A 25,664-nucleotide genomic window follows, 5' to 3' on the forward strand; every position below is an offset into this window, starting at 1 on the left:
TTATATGTGCTAAAGAAGACATCGTTTGAAAAAAAAAAATCACCGACACCCTCCACCCTATTATTATTAATTATTATTAATTATTATTAATCACCATTAAATATTATTATTAATCACCATTAAATATCATTATTAATAATTGTTAAATATTATCATTAAGAGTATTAAGAAACATTAAGATTATTATGATTATTGTGATCATTATAATGAATGTGATGATTATGATATGATTATTATTGTGAGGAAAGGAAAAAGGAAAAATAAAATATTTCAAGAAGAGTAACAGCATTAAAATACATATTTCCCAAATAAACTATAAAAACTTCAACAAGAGGAAGAGAGATAAAATAGAAGTGTGCCCAAGTGTACCCTCAAGCAAGAGAACTCTAATCCAAGACAGTGGAAGACCATGGTACAGAGGCTATGGCACTACCCAAGTCTAGAGAACAATGGTTTGATTTTGGAGTGTCCTCCTAAAAGAGCTGCTTACCACAGCTAAAGAGTCTCTTCTACCCTTACTAAGAGGAAAGTAGCCACCCCTTGGGTGAAGAAAAATTGTTTCGTAATCTAAGTGTTGTCAGGTGTATGAGGACAGAGGAGAATACGTAAATAATAGCCCAGACTAATCGGTGTATTAGAAGCCAAAGGGAAAGTGAACCGTAACCAGAGATAAGGATTCAATGTAGTACTGTGTGGCCAGTCAAAGGACCACATAACTCACTCGCGGGAGAATCTAAACAGATAAAACTTGGTTTGCAGTTTATGGCTTTAGGAGTTTACTAATGATAGCCATGTTAATAGTCATGTGCCATATGCAGAAATGTAGGACTGAACATGAATATGAGTAAAACTATAATAATGTTCAATGAAACTCCCATATTGGGTAGGCTAGCACTCACTGCATCTTTAAGCCTATTTCTTTGTATTTTCAAAACATTGACAAAATAGAATTTGACAGGACATCACGATTGTATGATAAAAAGTAGTATGAAAAGAGAAACCAAACACAACATCACTGATCAATATGAAAACATTGAAAAACAGTTGTAATAGACGACGGTGGGGTGTCATCTAACATAGCCTCATTGGATGGTCTGCCATGAAAATAATACTTGTAAAAAAAAGTTCTAAATGTAAATTTTACCAAAAGAAAGCTTTCTTAAGATCTCTGACTAATTTATCCTATTCTAACCCTTAATAATCCAATAATAATATACACCATAATATGGAAATGGAATAGATGAATAACTCAAAGGTAAAGGTAACTTTTTAAGTCAAATACATGTATACTCTACATAAAAATACAAAAGAAGTCCTGTAGATCATAATTACATTTATGTACACATATATTCATCAAGTACATATTTCAAGCATAAATAGGTGTACTGACATAAAAAAAACGTGTAAATGACCGCCGTGTACGGCCAAGGATACATTAAAAAGACATGAGATAACTACTGAAAATAACGTATTAAAATAATGAAAATTTTAGAAAGTCTTATTTCTAAACTGAGTACATTGTAAAGTTAATAAACTGCTATTTTTTTTTTTTTTCAATTCTCGAGTACTACTTGTATTGAGAAGATTAAATTTAAAAGTGGTAGGTCTTCTCCAATAATAGGGCTTTCGGTATATCTCTCTCATTTCTCTAATCAGAGGACAAATTCAAAACTGAAATCACACTAGGGTTTATCGCCAGCAGCGAGCCGTTGCTGCTCAAAATGGAAAACACAGGAGCTTGGTGCTCGAGATATTGGCTTCCCGACTGGACGGGAAGCAGCGAGCACAAACCGCGAGCATGACTTCAGATGTAAACAAATAAGACGGCTGTTGCAGATAGGACGTGCTCTTGCTTGGTCAACAGATAGTCGGGGAGACTCAATACATCTTAAGTATAAAAAATTTACATAAGCAAAAAACTTTATAATCTAGAACATCAAATGAAATGTACACAATACAAAGACTTCCAACAGTCTATAATCATATACGTTCCCTCAGTAATTCTAATAAAAACGTATTGAATTATAAACGGTTATAATCTTCAAGGTATTGAATAAACAACCCTACACGCCAATCAAATCAATATAATTAATAATAATAATAATAATAATAATAATAATAATAGATATTTAACTTCATGTATTTTTTCTTAGTTTTTACTTTTAGATAAGTATTTGTATTATTTTCTTAATTATGAATAGTAATAAGCATTGTAAATCAAATCATTATTTTCTTTTATTCTGATCCCTTAGTTTTACTATATTTGTGAGTTTTTTTTTTCTTTTTTTTCTTTTCTTTTTTTTTTATTATAAAAGACATTAGGAATGGCTCATCAAAGGTTAAAGATGTCTGGTTGCAGTTCCAGTTACATCTGAATAGATAATCACCAACGTCAGTCGGGCAAGCTCAAAACCCCACTTTGGTGGCCAAGCACAGCAGTGGCCTCCCCAGCAAACAGCTTCAACTCACAGTCCCGGGCGATGATCGATCTACAGCCATGTGAATGTTTGGCAAACACGTTACCACTGTACTAGCCAGTAGGATAGTACAGCCAGTAGGCTGGTTATGGGACAAAGAAACCCATAATTATTATTATTATTACTTGCTAAGCTACAACCCTATTTGGAAAAGCAGGATGCTATACGCCCAGGGCTCCAACAGGGAAAATAGCCCAGTGAGGAAAGGAAACAAGGAAACAAGAGAAGTAATCATCAATTAAAACAAATTATTTTAAGACCAGTAACAGCATTAAAATAAATATTTCATATTTAAACAATAAAATCTTTAACAAAACAAGAAGAGAAACAAGATAGAAGAGCGTGCCCGAGTGTACCCTCAAGCAAGAGAACTCTAACCCAAGACAGTGGAAAGCCCTGCTACAAAGGCTATGGCACAACCCAAGACTAGAGAACAATGGTTTGATTTTGGAGTATCTTCCTACAAGAGTTGATTATCGTAGCTAGAGTCTATTTAACCGTTAACAAGAAGAAAGTAGCCACTGAACAATTACAGAGCAATAGTTAACCCCTTAGGTGAAGAATAATTGTTTGGTAATCTCAGTGTTGTCAGGTGTACGAGGACAGGAGAATAGGTATAGAATAGGCCAGATCCAATATTCAATTCAGGCAAAAATGAGGCGACCTTTGGGTTTTCGACGTTAAATACCCTTCCAGGCCACAGTGCCGGGTCTTATAGCAAAAATTCTGTCCAAACTATGGACACTGCTACATTTTATAACTTTATCCAGGTATTCAGCCTAATGATAATCGATAAACTTTGAAAAGGCAACCTAAATTATTCTGTTTTGCTACTGTTGTTGATTGTGCGTTCCGTCTAGGTAAGTCAATGTTAGCTGAGGGTTTGTAACAATAATAACATACAGACATAAAACGGAATGCATCACTGCATTAGATTTGTAACCATTTGATGATGATGAACGGGATAAATTCCAGTTAATTTTAGACAATGTAGAAGAAGGCTTTCACAATGCTTTGCGGTCACCTATACCATTTACCCATCTAAATATGTAGTAGAAGCTCTACTAGACTGATTGACTCAGTATATGCAAGTAAAAGAATTTGATAAAACGCTACAGCAATGGAGACATAATGATTTTTCTGATTAGGAATGGCAATAATGTGTTCCCTTCAAGGTATCACAAGTAAAATACCCAATTATTATTAATCATTAATTATTAAATATTATTATTATTATTATTATTATTACTATTATTATTACTATTATCATTACTACTACTCCTTGCTATGCTACAACACTAGTTGGAAAAGCAGGATGCTATAAGCCCAGGGAAAATAGAACAGTGAGGAAAGAAAACAAGGAAAAATAAGATATTTTGAGAACAGTAACAACATTAAAATAAATATTTCCTATTTAAACTATAACAACTTTACCAAAACAAGAGGAAGAAAGATAAGATAGAATACTGTGCCCGAGTGTACCATCAAGCAAGGTCGTATGTTTAAACTTAATCATTTCTTTTCACTGAGAAGTTAATAAATGTATTTTAAATAAGTGATATTTTCAGTGAAGAATATTCGTCGGAGTTATGTACCAATGTGAAATTCACACACCTAACTTAAGCATAATTTTTGTTGAAATACTCCTGCATTTGCGAAGATGTGGTTAATTCATGCCTAACGCTGTTCAGCTCTGCTGCCCAAAATCTGAATATTCATGAAATTTCTTGAGGGATGTTTCAAGTCACTTTAACTTATCTGAATCTCAGTGGCTTAGCATAAGGGAGCATGACGAGAGAAGCGATAATAACGCGGTTTAAAAGAGAAAGATGAGAAGACTGATAAGAACAGTGCAATATTTGAAGATGGTGGTTCCTATTTACTATGGGATATTTATGTAAATAGTCACATGAGGGTGGGAGGTCGGAATAAGAGCATTAAGTGCTACGATTAGGAAAACAAATGATATAATGATTGAAGAGAAAAACTATTCAAATAGAAATTATCATTTATTATGGTGAATATGAAAAAAGATAAAGTAGTTTAGAAGAAAATAGAAACAAAATGACGGTAAATAAGGGGGTTGACGAGCAAGCCAATCGAGAAGTAAGTCTTAAATATAAGGCAGGCTATTGTCTTCATGGTATGTATTCACCCCAGCCATCTGTTTCTTAGTTTATTCACTTGCTTGTTTGCTTGTGAGCAACTTTACACAAAAACTACAAAAGTGATTTTAACCAAACTGGGTAGTCATACTGGGTATGGCCCAAGGATGTTGAATCTTCAACATTTTGGATGAAGTAGATCAAAGTACAAGTACGCAGAAGTACTTTGAAATTAAACGCAATAGTAAGTGGCAAATATTTTGTTGTTTACTTTTTGTTTGCGAACTACATTACGCAAAACCTACTGAACCAATGTCAACGAAACTTGATGGTCAGGTGAGGTATGACCCAAGGACAAATCCATCACATTTTGAATAGAAGAATTCGAAGTACAAGTACGCAATGAAGTTAAGAACAAACTACGAGTGCTTGGCGTGGTGAAGGCAAGTTCTCCACTGACTGCCCTCCTAGTTTATAAATGGAGAGATCCTATTTGAAGAGAATGTAGTTTGTGTTGAAAGAATGAAAACATATATTGAACATAGAAGAAAAACAAAAATGATTGACTTGAGAGTGGAATGGTTAAGTAGAATTTAAGATGACTTGCTAAAGTACATATTCAACACAAGTGGTTGAGGGAATGAAAACGGCAATACCTAAATGGAATGGAATTGAGATTGAGATGTTATACTATGTTAAGGGTGAGAAGAAAAATGATTCCGTTTATAAAATGTGAAGGTGATAGAGAATTCAAGAATTGTAGGAGCTGTGCATTACCAGAGAAGAGCAGTAGGTACATAGTAACAATAATATTGTTTCCATCTATATATTAAAAGGTTGTACAAAAAGATTTTATATGAAAATACAAAATAAAATGTAGAGCTTGATTTCGTGGGTAGGTTGCACCTAGCTTTAGTTAATATCACAACATAGTCACTTTAATAAAAGGTAATGATTGCTCAGTATCCATCAAAGTGAGGATGGCGCATGAGAATTTCATGGAGCAAATTATTATCTATTAATAATTGTTTACATATCATCATCATCATCATCATCATCACCATAATTATTATCATCATCATCATCATCATCATTACCATTATTATCATTATTATTATTATTATTATTATTATCATTATTATTATTATTATCATTATTATTATTATTATTATTATTATTATTATTATTATTATCATTACTATTATTATTATTATTATAAGCTAAGCTATAACCCTAGTTGGAAAAGCAAGATGCTGTAAGCCCAAGGGCTCCAACAGGAAAAATAGCCCAGTGAGGAAAGGAAACAAGGCAACAAGATTAACAACATTAAATTAGATCTCCATATAATATACACTATAAAAACTTCAGAAAACAAGAGGAAAAGAGATGAGATAGAATAGAGTACCCGAGTGTACCCTTAGACAAGAGAACCCTTAGACAAGGCCAAGGTACAGAGCCTATGACACTACCCAAGACTTAAGAACAAAGGTTGGATTCTGGAATGTCCTTCTCCTAGAAGTGCTGCATACCATAGCTACTAAAGAGTCTCTTCTACCCTTACCAAAAGGAATGTAGCCACTAAACAATTACATTGCAACAGTGAACCCTTGAGCTACGAAGAATTGTTTGGTAATCTCAAGTGTTGTCAGGTGTATGACAACATTTTAAACATGTAAATTCCAATGTTAGAATAAAATAATATTTTAAAGTCATGTGAAATTTAGCAATGACTTGAAACATGATCAAAAGCTAATTAATTAGCCATTAACCATGATGAGAACAAAGATGGGTGTGGAAAGGAATATGCTTTAGCCACAGAAAAAAAGTATTTTCCTTCTGATAGGCTTTAGTCATTTTGTTGGAAGTATAATTGTAATCTAATTGTAAAATAATTTTAATATTAAATTTTCCTTTATATGCATTGATATTTCTATCATTTTATTTTTTATTTTTTCATCTTTATAATTTCTAAAGGTCAGTAGTGGGAAATCTAATTGTAAAAAAAATTTCAATATTACACTTCCATTTATATAAATTTATATTTTTATCTTTTTATTTTTTCTTCATTTTTTATTTTTATTTTTTTTTTATCTTTACAATCCTTAAAGGTCAAAAGTGTGGAATCTAAGTGTAAAAAATCTTTAATATGACAATTTCATTTATATGCATTTATATTTTTATCATTTTATATTCTTATTTTGTTATTTCTTATTTTTATCTTTATAATCCCCTAAGAAAAAAAGTGAAATCTAAGTGTAAAAACATTTTAATATTACATTTTCTTTTATATGCATTTATATCTTTATCTTTTTTTTATTTCTTTTACCTCTTCACCGTTTATTGATGATTTCTATTGCCATTTCACCTTCCTATTTTCTGATGCATCCTTTACTATTAAAACACGAAACTGCTGCTATTAAAGATTCTGATAGAGTTGGGCTAGCTGAAGATGTCCTGCTGAGCTTTTGACCTTAAAATATGATTGACCTTAAATTATGATTGACCTTAAAATATGATTTGAAACCCGTTACAAAGAATAAGAAAATCATAAAATTTCTTAAAGATTATCATTTACTCTAAGACTGCCCGACTCCCTGCTCCTTACAAAAAATAAATTCCCATCAACTAGAGGGGCACTTGGTAGAGCGCAGACCTCCGCCGCGGCAACTTATATCTCGACCTTTCGCTTTAACATGTATTAATTGGCCTGGATGTTCATGCACTCAAATATGAACTAAGTGTGAAGTCTCTCTGACAACGATGTTCACACTTATTACTGATCACGTGAATTGGACATTTTGCTTGACTGTGACCTTGACCTTTGACCTTGACCTTCCAAAACTTAATCATTTCCAGGTTTTCACAAACAGTTAATCCCTGCAAGTTTCATTATTCTACGATCAAAATTGTGGCCAGGAAGCTGTTCACAAACACACACACACACACAAACAGGAGGTAAAACATAGCCTCCTTCCAAGTTCGTTGGCAGGTTATTATTATTATTATTATTATTATTATTATTATTATTATTATTATTATTATTATTACTAGCCAAGCTACAATCCTAGTTGGAAAAGCAAGATGCCATAAGCACAAGGGCTCCAATAGGAAAAAATAGCCCAGTGAGGAGAGGAAATAAGGAAATAAATAAATGATGAAAACAAATTAACAATAAATCACTCTAAAACAGTAACAACGTCAAAACAGATGTCATAAATAAACTATTAACAACGTCAAAAACAGATATGTCATATATAAACTATAAAAAGACTCATGTCAGCATGGTCAACATAAAAACATTTGCTCCAACTTTGAACTTTTGAAGTTATCCTGATTCAACTACCCGATTAGGAAGATCACTCCTCAACTTGATAACAGGTGGAATAAAACCTCTAGAATACTTGTGTAGTATTGAGCCTCATGATGGAGAAGGCCTGGCTATTAGAATTAACTGCCTACCTAGTATTACGAACAGGATAGAATTGTCCAGGGAGATTTGAATGTAAAGGATGGTCAAAATTAAGAAAAATCTTATGCAACATGCATAATGAACTAATTGAAAGACGGTGACAAAGATTAATATCTAGATCAGGAATAAGAAATTTAATACAAAGTAAGTTTCTGTCCAACAAATTTAGATGAGAATCAGCAGCTGAAGACCAGAAAGGAGAACAATACTCAAATCAAGGTAGAATGAAACAATTAAAACACCTTTTCAGAATACAAAGATCACCGAAAATATTTTGAGCAATTGAACATACCCCATAATTTGCACCATGAACTAATTTTAGCTAAATCTCTATTAAGAGATTCACCAACCCCACATCTACATTCAGGGGATGGAATTGATGCAAAGAGAGTAGCATCATCTGCATATGCAATAAGCTTGTTTTCTAGGCCAAACCACATGTCATGTGTATATAGTATGAAAAATAATGGACCAAGAACACATTCCTATACTCACTATGGTGCCCATCAACAACAACTCTTTGAGATCTATTACTTAAAAAATCAATAATAATACTAAGAAACGACCCACCCAATCCCAACTGTTTCAGTTTGAAAACAAGGGCCTCATGATTAACAAGGTCAAAGGCAGCACTAAAATCAACGCCAATCATACGAACTTCCTGACCACAATCAAGGGATTTCTGTACAGCATTGGAGATTGAAAAAAGGGCATCACATGTTCCAGAGCCTTTACGAAAACCAAATTGCAAACTAGGAAATAGATGATTACCTTCAGCAAACCTATTAAGACGTTTTGCCAAAACACGTTCAAAAACTTTAGATAATATGGGAGTTATAGAAAATGGGTGGTAATCAGTGGGACTTGAGCTATCTCAAAGACATTTATATAGAGGAGTAACATTACCAATTCTCAAACAAGAGCTAAAAGCTCCTCTTCTTGCTAACTTGCACAAAATAACAGATAACTTAGGAGGTAAGAAGTCTGCTGTCTTTATAAAAAACAAAGGAAAAATACCATTTGCGTCTACACCTCCATAAGCATCAAGGTCCATCACCAGAGCTTTAATTTCCAGAGATCGAAAAGCTAAACTAGTTAGTTTAGCCTCAAGAAAACAGGAATGAGGAAGTTCAAGTTTTTCATTACTCTGTTTATTGTCAAAAACATCAGCCAAAAGGGTTGCCTTTTCCTTTGGACAGTGAGTGATTGAGCCATCTGGTTTAAGTAAAGGAGGAACTGCGGCATCTACACCAAAGAGTGCAAATTTAAGGGTAGACCGCCTATGGTGTTCCTGAGTTGTACCAGAAAGGGTTTCTTTTATGGTTAAATTGATAAATATAAGAGTTCTTAAATCGCATATACAATCCTTATATATCTGCAAGAGACGAAATTAGTAATCTTATTTATCTTATCAGTATCCTAGCAAAACGCTATTTCTGGATTTTCCATTTGTTTAGTTTAAGTAATAGAAGTAAAGAACGTGCTTTAGTAATTATTATGTTACACTTTTCTATTGAAATTATCATCATCTCCTACGCCTATTGACGCAAAGGTCCTCAGTTAGATTTCGCCAGACGTTTCTATCTCGAGATAAATTTCATTAGTCATCTCTATCTTGAGATAGATTTCGCCAGCCGTCTCTATTTTGAGATAAATTTCGCCAGTCGTCTCTATCTTGAGATTTTAATTCAAAACTTCTCCATTTATCATCTATTTCCCACTTCATAGTCCTCAGCCATGTAAGCCTAGGTCTCCCAACTCTTCTGGTGCCTTGTGGAGGCCATCTGAACGTTTGGTGAACTAATCTCTCTTGGGAAGTGCGAAGCTCATGCCCAAACAATCTCCATCTACCTCTCATCATGTTCTCATCCACATATGCTGAGAGTTATATTTTTACCATCTATGTTGCAAACATAAAGCTGTAAGTATATTGATTGTGAATCTCATATCACATAAGACCGTACACTTGAAGTTTTATGAATATACTAACCACCGATGTTTCATAATGAACAAGACTGCGTGCTGTGTTTCTTAACTATAACGACATATGAAATATTGCACATGTACAGTGATTAAAATTTTACATAATGCCTCAAATTGATCCTTAAACAAGTTGATTGAGATGTGACATGTCTGAGGATTATGTCCTGTAATGATCCGGAAACAGTTGCATTCGTTGTTTTTGTTGTTCTTGTTGATTTGCTTGAAGGGTCCCTCAAGAATTTATAGTTCCTTAATGTGCAACAACACATTATAAAAGATTACGATCCATTTCATAGTTTTTCAGGAATATTTTCAAGGCTATTAGGTAGACAGTTTACGACACCCATCCGTAATTACCTCCGCCAACGAAGTTGAGAGGAGCTCGTGTTTCCTCCCCCACCCCCCTGTTTGTTTGTGTGGGTGATGTTTCTTTATGAACAGCTCATTGGCCACAATTTTAATCATAGAGTAATGAAACTTGCCGGGATTAATACTTATATAAGAAGCTGAAAAATATCAAATTTTGGAAGGTCAAGGTCAAAGTCAAGGTCAAAGGTCAAGCAAAATGTCGAATTCACGTAATCAGTTATAAGTTTGGACACAGTTGTCACAGAGACTTCAAACTTGGTTAATATTTGCGTGTATGAAAATCCACGCCAATCAATACATATTAAGGTCAAAGGTTACGCAAAAGGTCGAGGAATAAGCTGCCGCAGCGGAGGTCTGCGCTCTACTCAGTGCCCCTCTAGTTTATGGTGTTATTGGAGTTACTCAAACTTATATACTTTAGGGATTACGTTGTATTCAGTGAAAAGCAATACACCTCAGATTAGCCGTGTTTACCCTACTACTCCCTTTTCAGGTCCCTCATTCCCCCACCAACAAGCCTCCATTCACCTATCAACCCCCTCTCTCCTGAACTAGATAGTGTACCCAAGCTGTCAAAAATGACGTCTAAATATCTAGATAGATTTACACATAAAAACAGATTCAACTCTCCTCACCACTTCCCCTTTCCTAACAACAAACCACTGGTTCAGCAATTTGTGGGAGATTGTGATTTCCGAGCGTACTCTTTTCCCCTCCTGAGCATGACAGGATATATATATATATATATATATATATATATATATATATATATATATATATATATATATATATATATATATATATATATATATATATATATATATATATATATATATATATACTGTGTATATGTATATATATATATATATGTTAGTGTGGTACTGTTATAATCACGCATTAGTTTTCCAATCAAATGTCTCTTCATTGTGGTGTAATGTTTAGACTTGGTAGGTTACTTCTTCTGAATAAGTCTAAGTAAGTTAACTTTAAAACAGTTTATTAACATCTCCATCACAGGAGTATAGATGGTTTGGTCGGATGACCATTCCGTATGACAGCTTGACCAGAAGTAACTAAAATATCCATATTGATGATAACGTCTAGTTAGTTACCTCAGCATTTAATGATATGTGTAAACACAACATTAATACCGGAAGGTACTTGGATCCGGTGAGATACAACTCTTTCTCACGGCTTGTATTGTGTTTACTCTTCATGAAAAATGTTACATTGCAAATGATTAGCAGTGTCTTGACTTTCGCATCCTGCTTATGACTGAATTGGCATTCTCACACTCGCTCCTAATTTCTACATTGACCTTTTAGGTCATGGATTTAAACATGTAATTTTACATACAGTACATTAGCTCGGTCAGCTACTTTCAATTAATTGAACTCTACTGACAGGTTCAAAATATGTTTACTAGGAGTGTGACTGGATATATATATATATATTTTTTTTTTTTAACTTTAGCCATAAACAAACGATGAAGGATGAATGTTCAAATAGGTACATTTAAAAAAAAATTACATACCAAACAGATATTGCCAAAACAAAGAAAAATGCATGGGAAATACAGATCATATATATGGTACATTGCTAGCAAATGATTATATTGTACCAAAAAAAAATACTGATGTAAATATGATTCGGTAACTTGTAAAGAATAGTTGTCACCTTTGTCACAAATACAATTATAATACGGTAACTAATTACGAATATTTGTTACCTTGGTAAAGATATAATTTTAGTGCACAAACACGAATTCCTGGTACGTACACGCACCACGGTTTCGTATATATATATATTATTTTTATATATAGGGCTTATATATTTTATTAGATGCCCATAGATTCTTTATTTTAACATTTAGGGCTTATATATTTTATTAGATGCCCAAAAAATTATTCATATTTTAAATGTTTTTAAAATGTTTTTTAAATGCAAATGTTCAAGAGTCTCTTTAACTACATATTACTAGCGTACTAACTGCTTTTCGTGCACAACACTTTTCCAAGACAATTGTACTCCTTTGAGCGAATGAAGGGGCCAATTTCAAACAGCTTTAAATTGCAATAAATAAGGAGTTTTGTCTGGACATGGCAAAACGTTCTGTTTGATCTCCAACTTATTTTTCCTTAACCTACGCCAAACAAAGATGTTAACGGTGATAAATATCATCACCGTAACGCTGATTGCTGCTAGTAACACGTAGAAACGAAGATCTGCATAAGTCGGTGACGGGTGTTCCATCTCGGTTAATTTCATCAACGGCTTAGCCACTCGTGCGTTGCATTGGAGAGGTAAAGATGGGATTGTAGTCTACCATGTGAAGTTCGCGAAGTAGGACCGTTCTCTGATGATAGTGTTGATTCCTCGGACCGTGTAATTCGTGGACGTACTGATGCAACCATCTGCTGCAACGAAGATTTGGGAATGGGACGTGGATCCGTCCGGGCATGATACATTGAAGCCGGCCTTGTCGTATCGTATCCACGAGCCGTTGTTCAGTCTGCAATTGAACTTATTATCGTCAAAGGGATAAAGTTTTTTCAGACAATTTTCATGTGTATGGGAGAGAGCACCGTTTAGCACTATACCTAACTCGCATGAATCCATTGAGTTTTTATGGAATTCAAAGGAGTCAGCTGTACATATTTTTTCATTCATTGCGTCTGAACAGTGAGTTAATTGATTTAAGTCTTTAATGACCGTATATGTTTCCTTGTCTGGGGAAATCAATACGTGTCCTGTCAAACTGGATATTACTGGATTTGAGTGATTCGTCATGAAAGTCGGAAATGGTGATATCCTGTAAGATTGCCAGGCATCGGAAGAATCAAAGGGAATTGTAATCATAATCCTGTGATTTTCAACGCTTACTGTAATTAGGCTGTAATAAAATTCTAACCTACGTGCATCTAACAAGGGAATATAACCTAATTTCTCCCGTCCGTTCTCCACAATTAACGTTAAGTCTCTTATCGGCAACAAATGCGGTGACAGTACACCTTTAGTCGCTAACGTAATTGCTTCCACATAGTCTTTTGATTTCTCAATGAAATGTGCAATTCTATTATGGATATGATCTATTTTTGAATTATAATACGTTAACGTTGCCAACAAATCTTGTACTTCCATAATCTGACTGATATTACTAGAATGTTCGTTCACCAAACTCATAATTTGATTGATTGAAGCTAACTGATTCCTTAGTTCTGATAAAATCAATTCATTTTCATGAGTCAAAAACTCAATTTTCTTATTTTGATTACTAATCTTAAGACGATTGGAAATCCCTAAGCCTAAACTTGCAACAGATCCAAAGATGTTTAGTGCAGCAAAAATAAACGGGTTACGTTTTTCAAGGTTAGTGTGTCTTACTGTCCACATCAAAAGGTCACGAGCCAAAGATTCTGCCTCGTAAGTCTTATTTTGCAAGTCATCGGATAGCATCTCTGCAACTTTTAGTGTCGGTGCAAGCGAACTCTCTGTATTAAAAGGAAAGTGTCTTCTATGAATTTCATTTAATGAAGCAGCAAACCTTGAAATAGCGCTCTTTAAGCTAGTGACGTTATTCTCTGGGAGAAAAATTGCTTGCATGCGGACTTCTATAACTATGTTACTTGATGTAATAAAAACGTCTTCTTGTCTCTCTACTATAGTGCCATATTTAAAATCTATACTTTTAGTTTTAGAGCTCTTCTCACACGAGAAAAATGTCTGAGCGAACAATATCACTCCTAACTATAAAAACTTCATCTTGGAAACCTGTAATGAGAAAAATATATGTAATTACTCCTGTATTAAGAAGAAAAAAAATTTAACAAATTTCATAGATAAAAAATGAAAAAAAAATTCCCTCACTTCCTTCTCTCTTATTTTAATTTCTTATGTGAGCCAATGGTACAATTCTCTCATCAGTGGGTTGGGATACGTTTTGAACTCTAAATCTATTGGCCGATAATGTTTCCAAAATGCTAAATGGGCCTTCAAACTTAGGTGTTAGTCTATAATTGAGTCCTTTACGTATATTTACCTGTATGTATACATTATCACGCACGGTATATGTTTTAGTTGGCTTCGCTATTTTATCATGATTCCTTTTCATTATGATTTGTGATTCTTTTAAAGTCTTTCGAAGGATATCAAAACGACTTTTTCTTGCATTTATACATTCTTTTAAAGGATTTGATAAATTAGTTGTAGGCGTTAATACATGGAAAGGCGTTCTAACTGGGGTACCATATAATGCCTCGTACGGCGACATTTTGATTGATATATGATATGAATGATTCAGAGTACTTAGTACCGCAGGCATTGCAATATCCCAGTTGGGGTCTGATCCCCCTAGTGTTGATCTTAATATGATTAAAAGCTTCTTATTCGCTCTTTCCACTAGCCCATTCGACTCTGGGTGATAGATCATGGTATTGATTTTCTTTATGCTAAGGAATTCACACAGTGTTAACACTATGTTAATCATTAATGATTATTAAATTCTCCGCCCAAGTCTGTGATTATCATGTGTGGAATTCCATGTTTACAAATGTAACATTCGTAAAACTTCCTAGCGCATTCAATCGCAGTTTTAGTTTTAAGCGCTATCAGTTCTGTATATCGAGTCAAAGCATCTACAATTACTAAGAGGTGCTTATTTCCTCTGTCTTACTCGTAAAATCCTGTTAATAAATCTAAATGTATCCTTTCAAAGGGTAGATTGGGCACGGGATAAGCCCCTAGGCTGACAGGTGTTTTCGTGTGCCCTTTGTTTTCCTGACAAGTGCGACAATTAGCTATGTGTTTTTTTTTATATCTGTAAGCATCGTATGCCAATAAAACAATTATTTGGCTTTCTGCGACATTATGGAGAACCCCGGGTGTCCATGCAATGGAATTGCATGCAACCAATTTAGGACAGTGGATATAAGTGAGATTGGTACCACCACCTGGTCGTTATTCACATGTGGTGTATTGCGGGTTTGTATTGCGGGTTTTCCTTGTCACGGATCTACACAGAATACTGTCTTTGATTATATAATTCTGCTGCGTAAACTTTATATATTCCCTTTCCTTACGATTTCCTTCCAAAGCACTTATAATTTTTTCTAATTTCTGATCTTTTCTTTGCTCAGTCTGTAATAATTCAGCGCTCCAGCCAAGATCTTCTGGTTCAGATACAGTTTTAACAATAGGCATGGATGTTGATATATCTATTAATTCAGCTAATGGCTCCGTGCAAGATGACACGGGGTTGCGTGATAATGCATCAGCAATGATATTTGCTTTCCCTGGTAAATACCCGATTCTCGCACCAAAATCTTGGATGATCAAATGCCACCGAGTTCGTTTGGGGCTGTGACTAAAGCCTTTAAAGAAGTCGGTTAGGGGTTTATGATCAGTAAGAATCTTGACGGGATAACCGTATATTATGAACTTAAAATGCACTAGTGAATTAACAATAGCTAGTCCTTCCTTGTCTATTACTGCATACTTACTTTCGGAAGTTCTCAGTTTTCGAGAATAAAAAGCTATCGGGAAAAATTGTTTTTCATATTGCTGAAGCAATACCCCTCCTACTCCTAAGTCTGAGGAGTCTGTTGCAATGAAGAATTCCTTACCGAAGTCAGGAAATTTTAAGATAGGAGAACTACACAGTTCATCTTTTAATGTATTAAACGCCTGTTGATGCTGCTCCGACCATATGAAATCTACGCCTTTCTTCTTAAGATCAGTTAGGGGAGCAGCTATTATTGAATAATTGCGTATAAAACGCCTGTAATATCCACTACACCCCAGAAATTGCTGTATTCCCTTGACATTAGTAGGTATCGGAAAGTTACGGATAGCTGACACCTTATCGTGGACTACTTTAAGACCTTGGCTAGACACCGTAAAACCCAAATAGACCAATTCTGTTTTGAAAAATTCACACTTACTAATCTTTACCCTTAAGGTATGTTGTCTTAGTCTCTGTAGTACTAGTTCTAGTTTACGTAGATGTTCTTCAAAGGTATTGGAAAAGATTACAAGGTCGTCCATACAGGCATGCAATATATCCCCTAGCAGGTCTCCAAACACTATGTTAATCATTCTTGTAAATGTTATGGGAGCACAACGTAACCCAAAAGGCATACGTACAAATTCATAATGTCCCCTGGCTGTGCTGAACGCTGTGTATGGGATACTATTTTCTTCTAATGATATCTAGTGAAAGCCTTTAAGTAAGTCCAAACTGGTAAAATATTTATTCTGACCTAAGATAAAATATCATCAGTACATGGCACTGGGAATCGATCAGGGATCGTTTCCTCATTCAAGCGACGGAAATCTACGCAAATACACCATGTTCGATCTTTTTTCGGTACAACTATTAATGGAAAATTATAAGGGCTGTTCGATTTCCTAATGACTCCTTCTTCTAGCATTTTACCTACTTCATCATTTATCTCATTCTGGAATTTCATAGGGAGTCTGTACGAGGGTACATAGATAATTTTCTGCTTGTCCTTTAACCTTATTTGATGTTCTATGACATCCGTTTTACCTAAGGATCCATCCGTTGTGGAAAAAACATCATGATATTCAGTTAAAAGTTCAAAAAATTTCTGCTGAATATCTTTTTCTTGAATGTCTTTACTGATTTTATTTTTAATAGATTGCAAAAGGGATTCATCCGCAACTGATTGAGCGTGATTGATTTCAGCGAGGGTAAGAATACGATGTTTATAAACTTCTACATCCAAGATATGTTGATTTTTGTGAATAACTAAAGTGGTATTTAAATGATTACAGACTTCAATATTACATTGTTGATGTGAGCCTACTGTATAAATAGCTTGTGTGACGGACAATCCGTTAGTTTTCAAAGTGTTGGAAAGGATTAATATTTCAGATCCCGGTAACGTTTTCTTTATTTGCACTATTAAATTTGAAGGTACGTTTGGCTCGATAGATTGCGTGCAAGAATATTACGGGTGAACGAGAATTCTGTTGGGTCGCGTATATTATTTCTTTATAAGTGAGACAAGTTATTGGTTCTTCAACGTACGTGACTGTTTTATTTGTCGTCTCCTTTTTATCCAAAACTGATTTTAAGGTATTAGAAGACTTATAGAATTTTCCTTTGATATACACACCGTGCTTGGCAGGGGCTAAGATAATGTTTTGATTACCCATAGACGGGTATCCTATAATTACAGCTGGATACATATCAATGTTTTTTACAACAACAAAGGTATCGGCAAACGTGCGCTTACCGACCTTGTACTGAACATGAATTATGCCTATTACATTTAATTCATTATTTCCTATACCCGAGAGCCTTACTCCAGACTTCTCTATAGGGAAGTTCGAAAACAACAAATGATGTGTCCTCAAATCCATGATATTACGTGGACTACCAGAGTCAAAAAATAATGTAAAGGATCGGTGTTCTAAACTTACAGGATATAATGTTGGTCGTAACTCATTTTGACTTATTATTGTGTGAATTTGTTGCAAATCTACAGGAGCATGCCCTAATTTATTTGATTCGGTCGTGTGTTTCGTGGGAAAATCTATTGCCTCACAATGATCTGATAAAACATTAAATGGATAATTTAACACTACTGATGTTGATTTAAATGACCCAACATCACTCTCTTCCCCACTGGAGTTAATTATGTGGTATTTGCTTTGCTCTGCACATTCTGAAAATTAGTCTGACCTTGCGAGTTCTGGCTAGACGGCCCAGGATCAGAGTTATTTGAAGAACTGTTTGTTTGTTTTTTATTCTGAACTACATTGACGTTTGGCTGTTTCTTCTTATTGAACTGAAGGATTTTTCTTTTTATTTCCATATGGAATTGACTGTGGATTTGACTGTGTATTTCTAGGATTATGTTGTGTCTTACGCGAGTAGCACTGACTATATGAATGAGTTGAACTATTATGTAACGAACAGAATCTCGTTCTGCAGTCTGCAATCAAGTGACCTTGACGTTTGCAATTATAACACGTCATTCCTGCAACTTGACTAGTATTAACTACGTTTACTTGTTGTGGCTTTGTTTCATTTTTTGCAAAAACTTGTGTAAACAAGGGATCAAGATCAGTACACTTAGACATGTGTTTCTTTATCTGTTTATATACATCCAATTCTGTACTTGCTGGCGTTAACTTTTTATCAAAACACCGCACTAAAGCTTCAGGCAACATAAGTGTCATGCAAGTTAAATACATTAATCGTAAGAAATCTTTCACGATGTTATCTCTAGTAACCCAAGTGGAATTACCTAAAATATCTTGATACTCGTTTAGCCTATCGGCAATGAGAGCTGCTCTCTCTATAACATTAAACCAAGTCATAGTGGCTTGATTAAGTGTATTTCTTAATGTTAAAACTACATCCAAGGCTTCCTCACCGCCATAGACCGCACGTAGCCTAACTATGAAATCATCCCATGTAACTGCCTCTTGAAACGAAACTCCCCTCAAATACGCACTCGCATCTCCTTTAGAAAAGTCTATAAAACTTTTAGCTTCTTGTAATTGTACAAATGGGTCTATAATTTGTTTAGCATTTAAATGGGCGTCGACGGAAGAAATCCCCGACTCAACATTCTGAGGTAAGAAGCCATTGACTCGACCTTGAAAAGGAAGGATAGCTGATCGTGCATTAACTAACGTAACAATGGGAGCCGGGATGGGGTTACTCGGGCCGGGAGTGGGGTTACTTGGACTTACAGGAGGTGTCATGTTGACTTTAACTTGTTTTTTATCTCTTCGATTCCTTGCAATCCTATCAAAGTTTCTATATGAATACAGACGTCCACTGCGTAAACGCATAAACACTATTCAAATAAAGATCATAACATAATCCTCCAATACAATGATACAAATATAAAGATATTTCCCGAGAACTTCTGAAAGAAAACGGAATTAGCACATAGAGAAAAAAAATTCTAGACGAGAATTCGAAGTTGAATACAGTTTCCTTTAATGAAAGAAAAAATGAAGATTAGCAAACAACTCACTCCAGCAATAATGGACGATTGACTCGTGATAACTACACTTCACTGTCTAAAACTGAAATGAATAAAGAAATGTACTTAGCTTCGGTTTATATGGGCGAAGGGTGATGTCGTCATTTCCTCTCTTTCTCACTGGTTTGTGAGAGTTTTGATGTTTGGGTGAATGTTTTCGGTCCGATTTCCCGTTGTAATGTTGAACGTAGTGTTTCCTGGATATGATTCTCTAATGTTTAATAAACGTTGAATGTCAGTCCTTCGTTTTCTTAAGATGTTGATTGAAGATCCAGTTCCTCAGTTTGTATAACATTTATTTGTTGGTATTCAATAAGTTCATTTCTTCGGTGGACGTAGATACTTCGTCAAAATTGTAGATTCATTACTCTTGATACTAAAGTTGATTTAGGTTGAACGCTGCCACCAATTGTTAGTGTGGTACTGTTATAAACACACATTAGTTTTCCAATCAAATGTCTCTTCAATGTGGTGTAATGTTTAGACTTGGTAGGTTACTTCTTCTGAATAAGTTAACTTTAAAACAGTTTATTAACATCTCCATCACAGGAGTATAGATGGTTTGGTCGGATGACCGTTCCGTATGACAGCTTGACCAGAAGTAACTAAAATATCCATATTGATGATAACGTCTAGTTAGTTATCTCAGCATTTAATGATATATGTAAACACAACATTAATACCGGAAGGTACTTGGATCCGGTGAGATACAACTCTTTCTCACGGATTGTAATGTATTTACTCTTCATGAAAAATGTTACATTGCAAATGATTAGCAGTCTTTTGACTTTCGCATCCTGCTTATGACTGAATTGGCATTCTCACACTCGCTCCTAATTTCTACATTGACCTTTTAGGTCATGGATTTAAACATGTAATTTTACATACATTACATATATATATATATATATATATATATATATATATATATATATATATATATATATATATATATATATATATATATAAGGAATAAAAAAGGCAAAGGAGCAGGAGGAGATGGCCTAACAAGTGATTTAATAATAGATGCAGATTTCATAATAGTAAAAATGGCTGAACTTTACACAAAATGTCTGCAAGAACAATCTATACCTGCTGCTTGAAAAAAACTCTATCATTATACTTATTCACAAAAAGAGAGACACAAAAGACCTGAAAAAATTACCGCCTAATAAGTTTATTCTCCGTCATATATAAAATATTAACAAAAATCACATCAGGCCAAATATAAAGACAGCTAGACTTTAATCAACTAAAAGAGCAGGCAGACTTTATCATTGCGTTTTCAACAACCGACCATATCCATGTAATTAACCAACTAATGGAGAAACCTCTATGTACAGCATTTATAGACTATGAGAAAGCTTTTGTTTCTGTTTAAAATATCAGCAGTAATGAGAGCCCCTCAAAAAAAATAAAAAATAAAAAATAAAAAATAAAGGAATAAAAGAATCTTAGGTTAGAACACTTGAAGATATCTATAATGGAACTACAGTACATAAAGATAGTGAAAAAATTCCAATTGAGAAAGGAGCTGGACATGGAGACCCCATCTCTCCTAAACTATTCACAGCATGCCTAGAAGTTTTTAAGAATTTTCATTGGAAAAATGTAGGAATTAATATTAATGAGGAATACCTTAGAAACTTAAGATTTGTAGATGACGTCCATGTGTTTAGTGAATCATGGGAGGAATTACAAAAGATGATAGAAGATTTTAATAGAAAAAGCAGAAATGCAGGACTGAAAATGAATATGAATAAAACTAAGAAAATTTTCAATGAAAATTCAGGAATACAAAAAATAAGTTATTAACAAGCCTCTGGAGATTGTTAATGAATGTATGTACTTGGGACAGACAGTAAGAATTTCCCCACGACACGAGGCCAAAATTAAGAGAAGGAAAAGCATGGGATGGAGAGCGTTTGGTTAACAAAATGAGATTAGGAAATGTAAAATTCCACTTTCTCTAAAAACAAAAAGTAGTTAATGAGATAGTCCTACCGGTATTAACTTATGCATCAGAAGCTTGGAGCCTTACTAAAGCTGTAGAACATAAGCTAGTTACAACTCAAAGAGCTATGGAAAGAATAAAGATGGGAATAACACTAAGGTACAGAAAAAGAGCAACATGGATATGAGAGCAAACTAAAGTAAAGGATATTCCAGGAACTTGTAAGAAAAAGAAATGGATTTGGGCAGGACAAATAATGAAAATGACAAACAATAGATGGATTTTAGGAATATCAGAATGGGTCCCTACAGATTGTAAAAAAAGCCTATATATATATATATATATATATATATATATATATATATATATATATATATGTATATATACATATATATATGTATATATGTATATAAATGTGTATATATATGTATATACATATGTATGTATGTATATATATATATATATATATATGTATATATATGTATACATATATATATATATGTATACATCTATATATATGTATATATAATTTATTTAAATATATATATATATATATAAATACTGTAATATATATATATATATATATATATATATATATATATATATATATATATATATATATATATATAGTCAGAAACTTGCTTTTTATCATATAGGGGAGATGATGGGCCTCTTCTTTGTATGCGAGACTTTCAACTTTTCTAAATTACTATAACACATGTGGACATAAGCCTGTCCTATTAAAAAAAAAAAGAAAAAAAAAAAAACTCATATGGCACATATACATTTACGCTAATCCTTCTCTAAAACTATTATCATATCACATGGGCATGAATGTACACATGGTAAATGTGAGTTCAATAAATCACATACCATCAAAATTACAGAAAAAAAATAAAACTATAAGCTCATTTGAGCAAGGAGTAGTAGTAGAGAGAATAATTCCTGCGTACGCTCCTTTCAGATTCTCTTTTTTAACGCTTTCATATCTTCAGCGAGTTTTCTCATTCTTCTTCCTGCTGTCAGCGCCGAGTCGACGGCTTGTCTTCCCTGGCAACCGATCCTTTGCAATTGCCATCTATAAATGTAAAGGGTCGGATAGGTGGCCCTCTGGCTTCGGTGGACAACTGGTCCATCTCTCTTACTATCATTAATTGATTATCAATTGATTATTATTAACAATCATTATTATCAATAATCATTACTACTTATTATTAATATTATTATTATTATTTGGTAAGCTACAACCCTAGTTAGAAAAGCTGGATGTTATAAGTCCAAGAGCTACAACAGGGAAAATAGCTCAGTGAGAAAAGGAAATAAGGAAATATACAACAGGAGAAGTTTAAGAATAATAACAATAAAATAAATCTATTATATGTAAACTATAAAAACTTCAAAATAACAAAAGGAAGAGAGATAAGATGGAATAGTGTGCTAGAGTGTATCCTCAAGCAAGAGAACTTTACCCCCAAGGGAGTGGAAGACCATGGTACATAGGCTATGGCACTACCCAGGACTACCGAACAAGGATCTTATCTTATCAAAACACTGGTCTCTCTCTCTCTCTCTCTCTCTCTCTCTCTCTCTCTCTCTCTCTCTCTCGTTTGTAGAATGTAACACGTTTGCCAATCGAGTCTTCTTGGAGTATGTTGCGTATCAAAAACTATTTTATGCCTTCCTATACTAGAAGTGGATATCGATCTTTATAAATCTTTACCCCGTCATTATATTGGAATCTTATGAGGCTACTTTTACTTTCGGGCTTTGTGCTTGGGTTGCCTATAGTTTTCTGACTCAGCCATTGAAGTAAATGTAGATGGTTTCACGTTTCACGATTTATTTGCTGGTTGATACATTAAAAATTAGACCAGGGTACAGAGAGCTTACAGGTTCTTTATAAAAATTAGATTTTTTAGGTTATTCAGACTGGCACACCTCGTGATTATTTATATCTGAAAGATTCGTTCAAGTTTTCAAATTATTTTTTTCATTATGAGCTTTTACCACAAAGGTAAGGAGAGACAGGCCAGTAAGTGTGCAGATATAGGTGACTTGCTTGTATATTGATACCTTGTTCATTTTATATACGTTGAATTAAACTTCTTCAGGCTTTAATCATCAAGCAAAACCAGAAATCCTTTTGACAAAAGCCTTGTTCTATAATTGCTGTTCATTATCATATCTTCCTACGCCTATTGACGCAAAGGACCTCAGTTATATTCCCCCAGTCGTCTCTACCTTGAACTCAATTCAATACTTCTTAACATAGCCATTGTCTGATTTGCTTTTTCTCGATCTTTCATTAAACTCGAATTCTAAATACCTTGTCATAGTTTATAAATACTTAGATGATTCGAATTCATTAATCCCTTCTTCTTCCAATATTATTTCATCTTCCATATTCTGTTATCATCATCTCTGTCTTTATATTTATCTGGAGCCCAATCTCCTGCGATATTTCATGTATTCTGGTAAGTACCGCAAATCCTGTGGTGTTCTGCTAATAAAAACAGCATCATCAACATACTTTAAGTCCGCTAATTTTCTATTACCAATCCAGTCCAATCCTTCTCCACCATCTCCAACAGTTCAACGCATTCCCTCTGAGTACTCCCTTTTTCACTGGAAATTCATTTGATAGTACTCCACTAACATCAACTTTGCACTTGCTATGCTCATGAACAGACTTAATCAAATTTAAATATTTAAGAAGTCCATAATAACGCAGGACTCTCCACAAAATTAGCCAGTGCACACTATCAAAGCCTTTTTCACAGGCCACAAATCCCGTCAAAAGTGGATTTCCATATTCTACACATTACTGTATAATGTCTTAAAATGAAAATTTGATTAGTACAACTTTTACATTCTTCTAAATCCTGCTTGCTCATCTCTAGGCTTTTCATCAATCTTTCTCTCTAGTCTCTATAATAAGCATACTACATATTTTCATGAAAACTGGCGTAACTGTACTGCCTCTGTAATTATTGCAATCAGTCATGTCTCCTTTTTTTTCTATTCTCAACAACACTCCTAACTCCCACTCATCAGGTTTTGCCACTTCATAACGCTTTCTATAAAATAATCTTGTACGTATTTTGGGGGTCCCTTAATTTTCAGCCAGTATCATCTCAGCAGTTATTCCATCACAACCACGGGCTTTCTATCTGATTTTTTAAAAATAGTTTCAACTTCAAACACACTGAATTTATTCATAGGCACACCAAGGTCTTCCTCAGCTTCAGGTTTATCAATCAAATTATTCCCATCATATCTCCTTTTTGTGACCTCACAAAAGTGTTCCATCAAACGCTACTTTTCTTCAATTTTTGTTGCGATAACAGTTCTATCTCTCTTTTTATTAGGTATATGCTGTTACTTATTCATTTGGCATTGTTCTTTTCTTATATTCCGTATTGTATTATTAGTATTTTACAATTTATTCTTTACTTTCTTTTCAGTATTTGTTTTACCTAATAATAATAATAATAATAATAATAATAATAGCAACAACAACAACAACAATAATAATAATAATAATAATAATAATAATAATAATAATAGCAACAACAACAACGACAATAATAATAATAATAATAATAATAATAATAATAATAATAATAATAATAATCTTCATCATTCAAAGGTTCTACCTTAGCGGATTAGGCTATCTGCGATACAGAGAACAGTATAACTTAAATAAAAAATCATGTTGTTTTGCGATAAGCACTCTCACGGCCTGGCAATTTCTAACCTAGCATACTTTGCTACTCGGCCTCAGTCTTCATCGTCTTTCCACACATGTATCTCCCGCTTCAGTCTTATTTGTGCATAATCACGTTATTTACAGGCAATTCTTTTCCCTTCCTTACATTGTAGCCTTCTGCCAAACTTAACGTTTGTTGAAAAAGAAAACCATTGAAATGTTCTATTTCAACTTTTATTATCTAAAATAAATAACCTAGAAACTTATTATTGCAGATATCATAAAGCTGGAAGTATCAACGCTTTCTCCATTTGTACTCAGATTACCATTCCTTTGACAGCTACACTCCCTCAAGTTAATTTTCTAACCCTTAATTTTGAAACTTAGATCAGCCCTCTCTGGGCATTTCTATCCAATTATGTTCACCCATTCCAGACAGGATGCCTGTTTGTTCCCCATGGCCAATACACGCATCCATGAGCAGACCTCGCAACCTCATCCTAACAAAACCGGGACAGAAGACGCAGCCCCCGAAGATGTCTGTCCCATTCCAACCTGTAGACGGACCTTAC

The sequence above is a fragment of the Palaemon carinicauda genome, chromosome 22, assembly GCF_036898095.1.
Source record: "Palaemon carinicauda isolate YSFRI2023 chromosome 22, ASM3689809v2, whole genome shotgun sequence".
Classification (NCBI taxonomy): domain Eukaryota; kingdom Metazoa; phylum Arthropoda; class Malacostraca; order Decapoda; family Palaemonidae; genus Palaemon; species Palaemon carinicauda.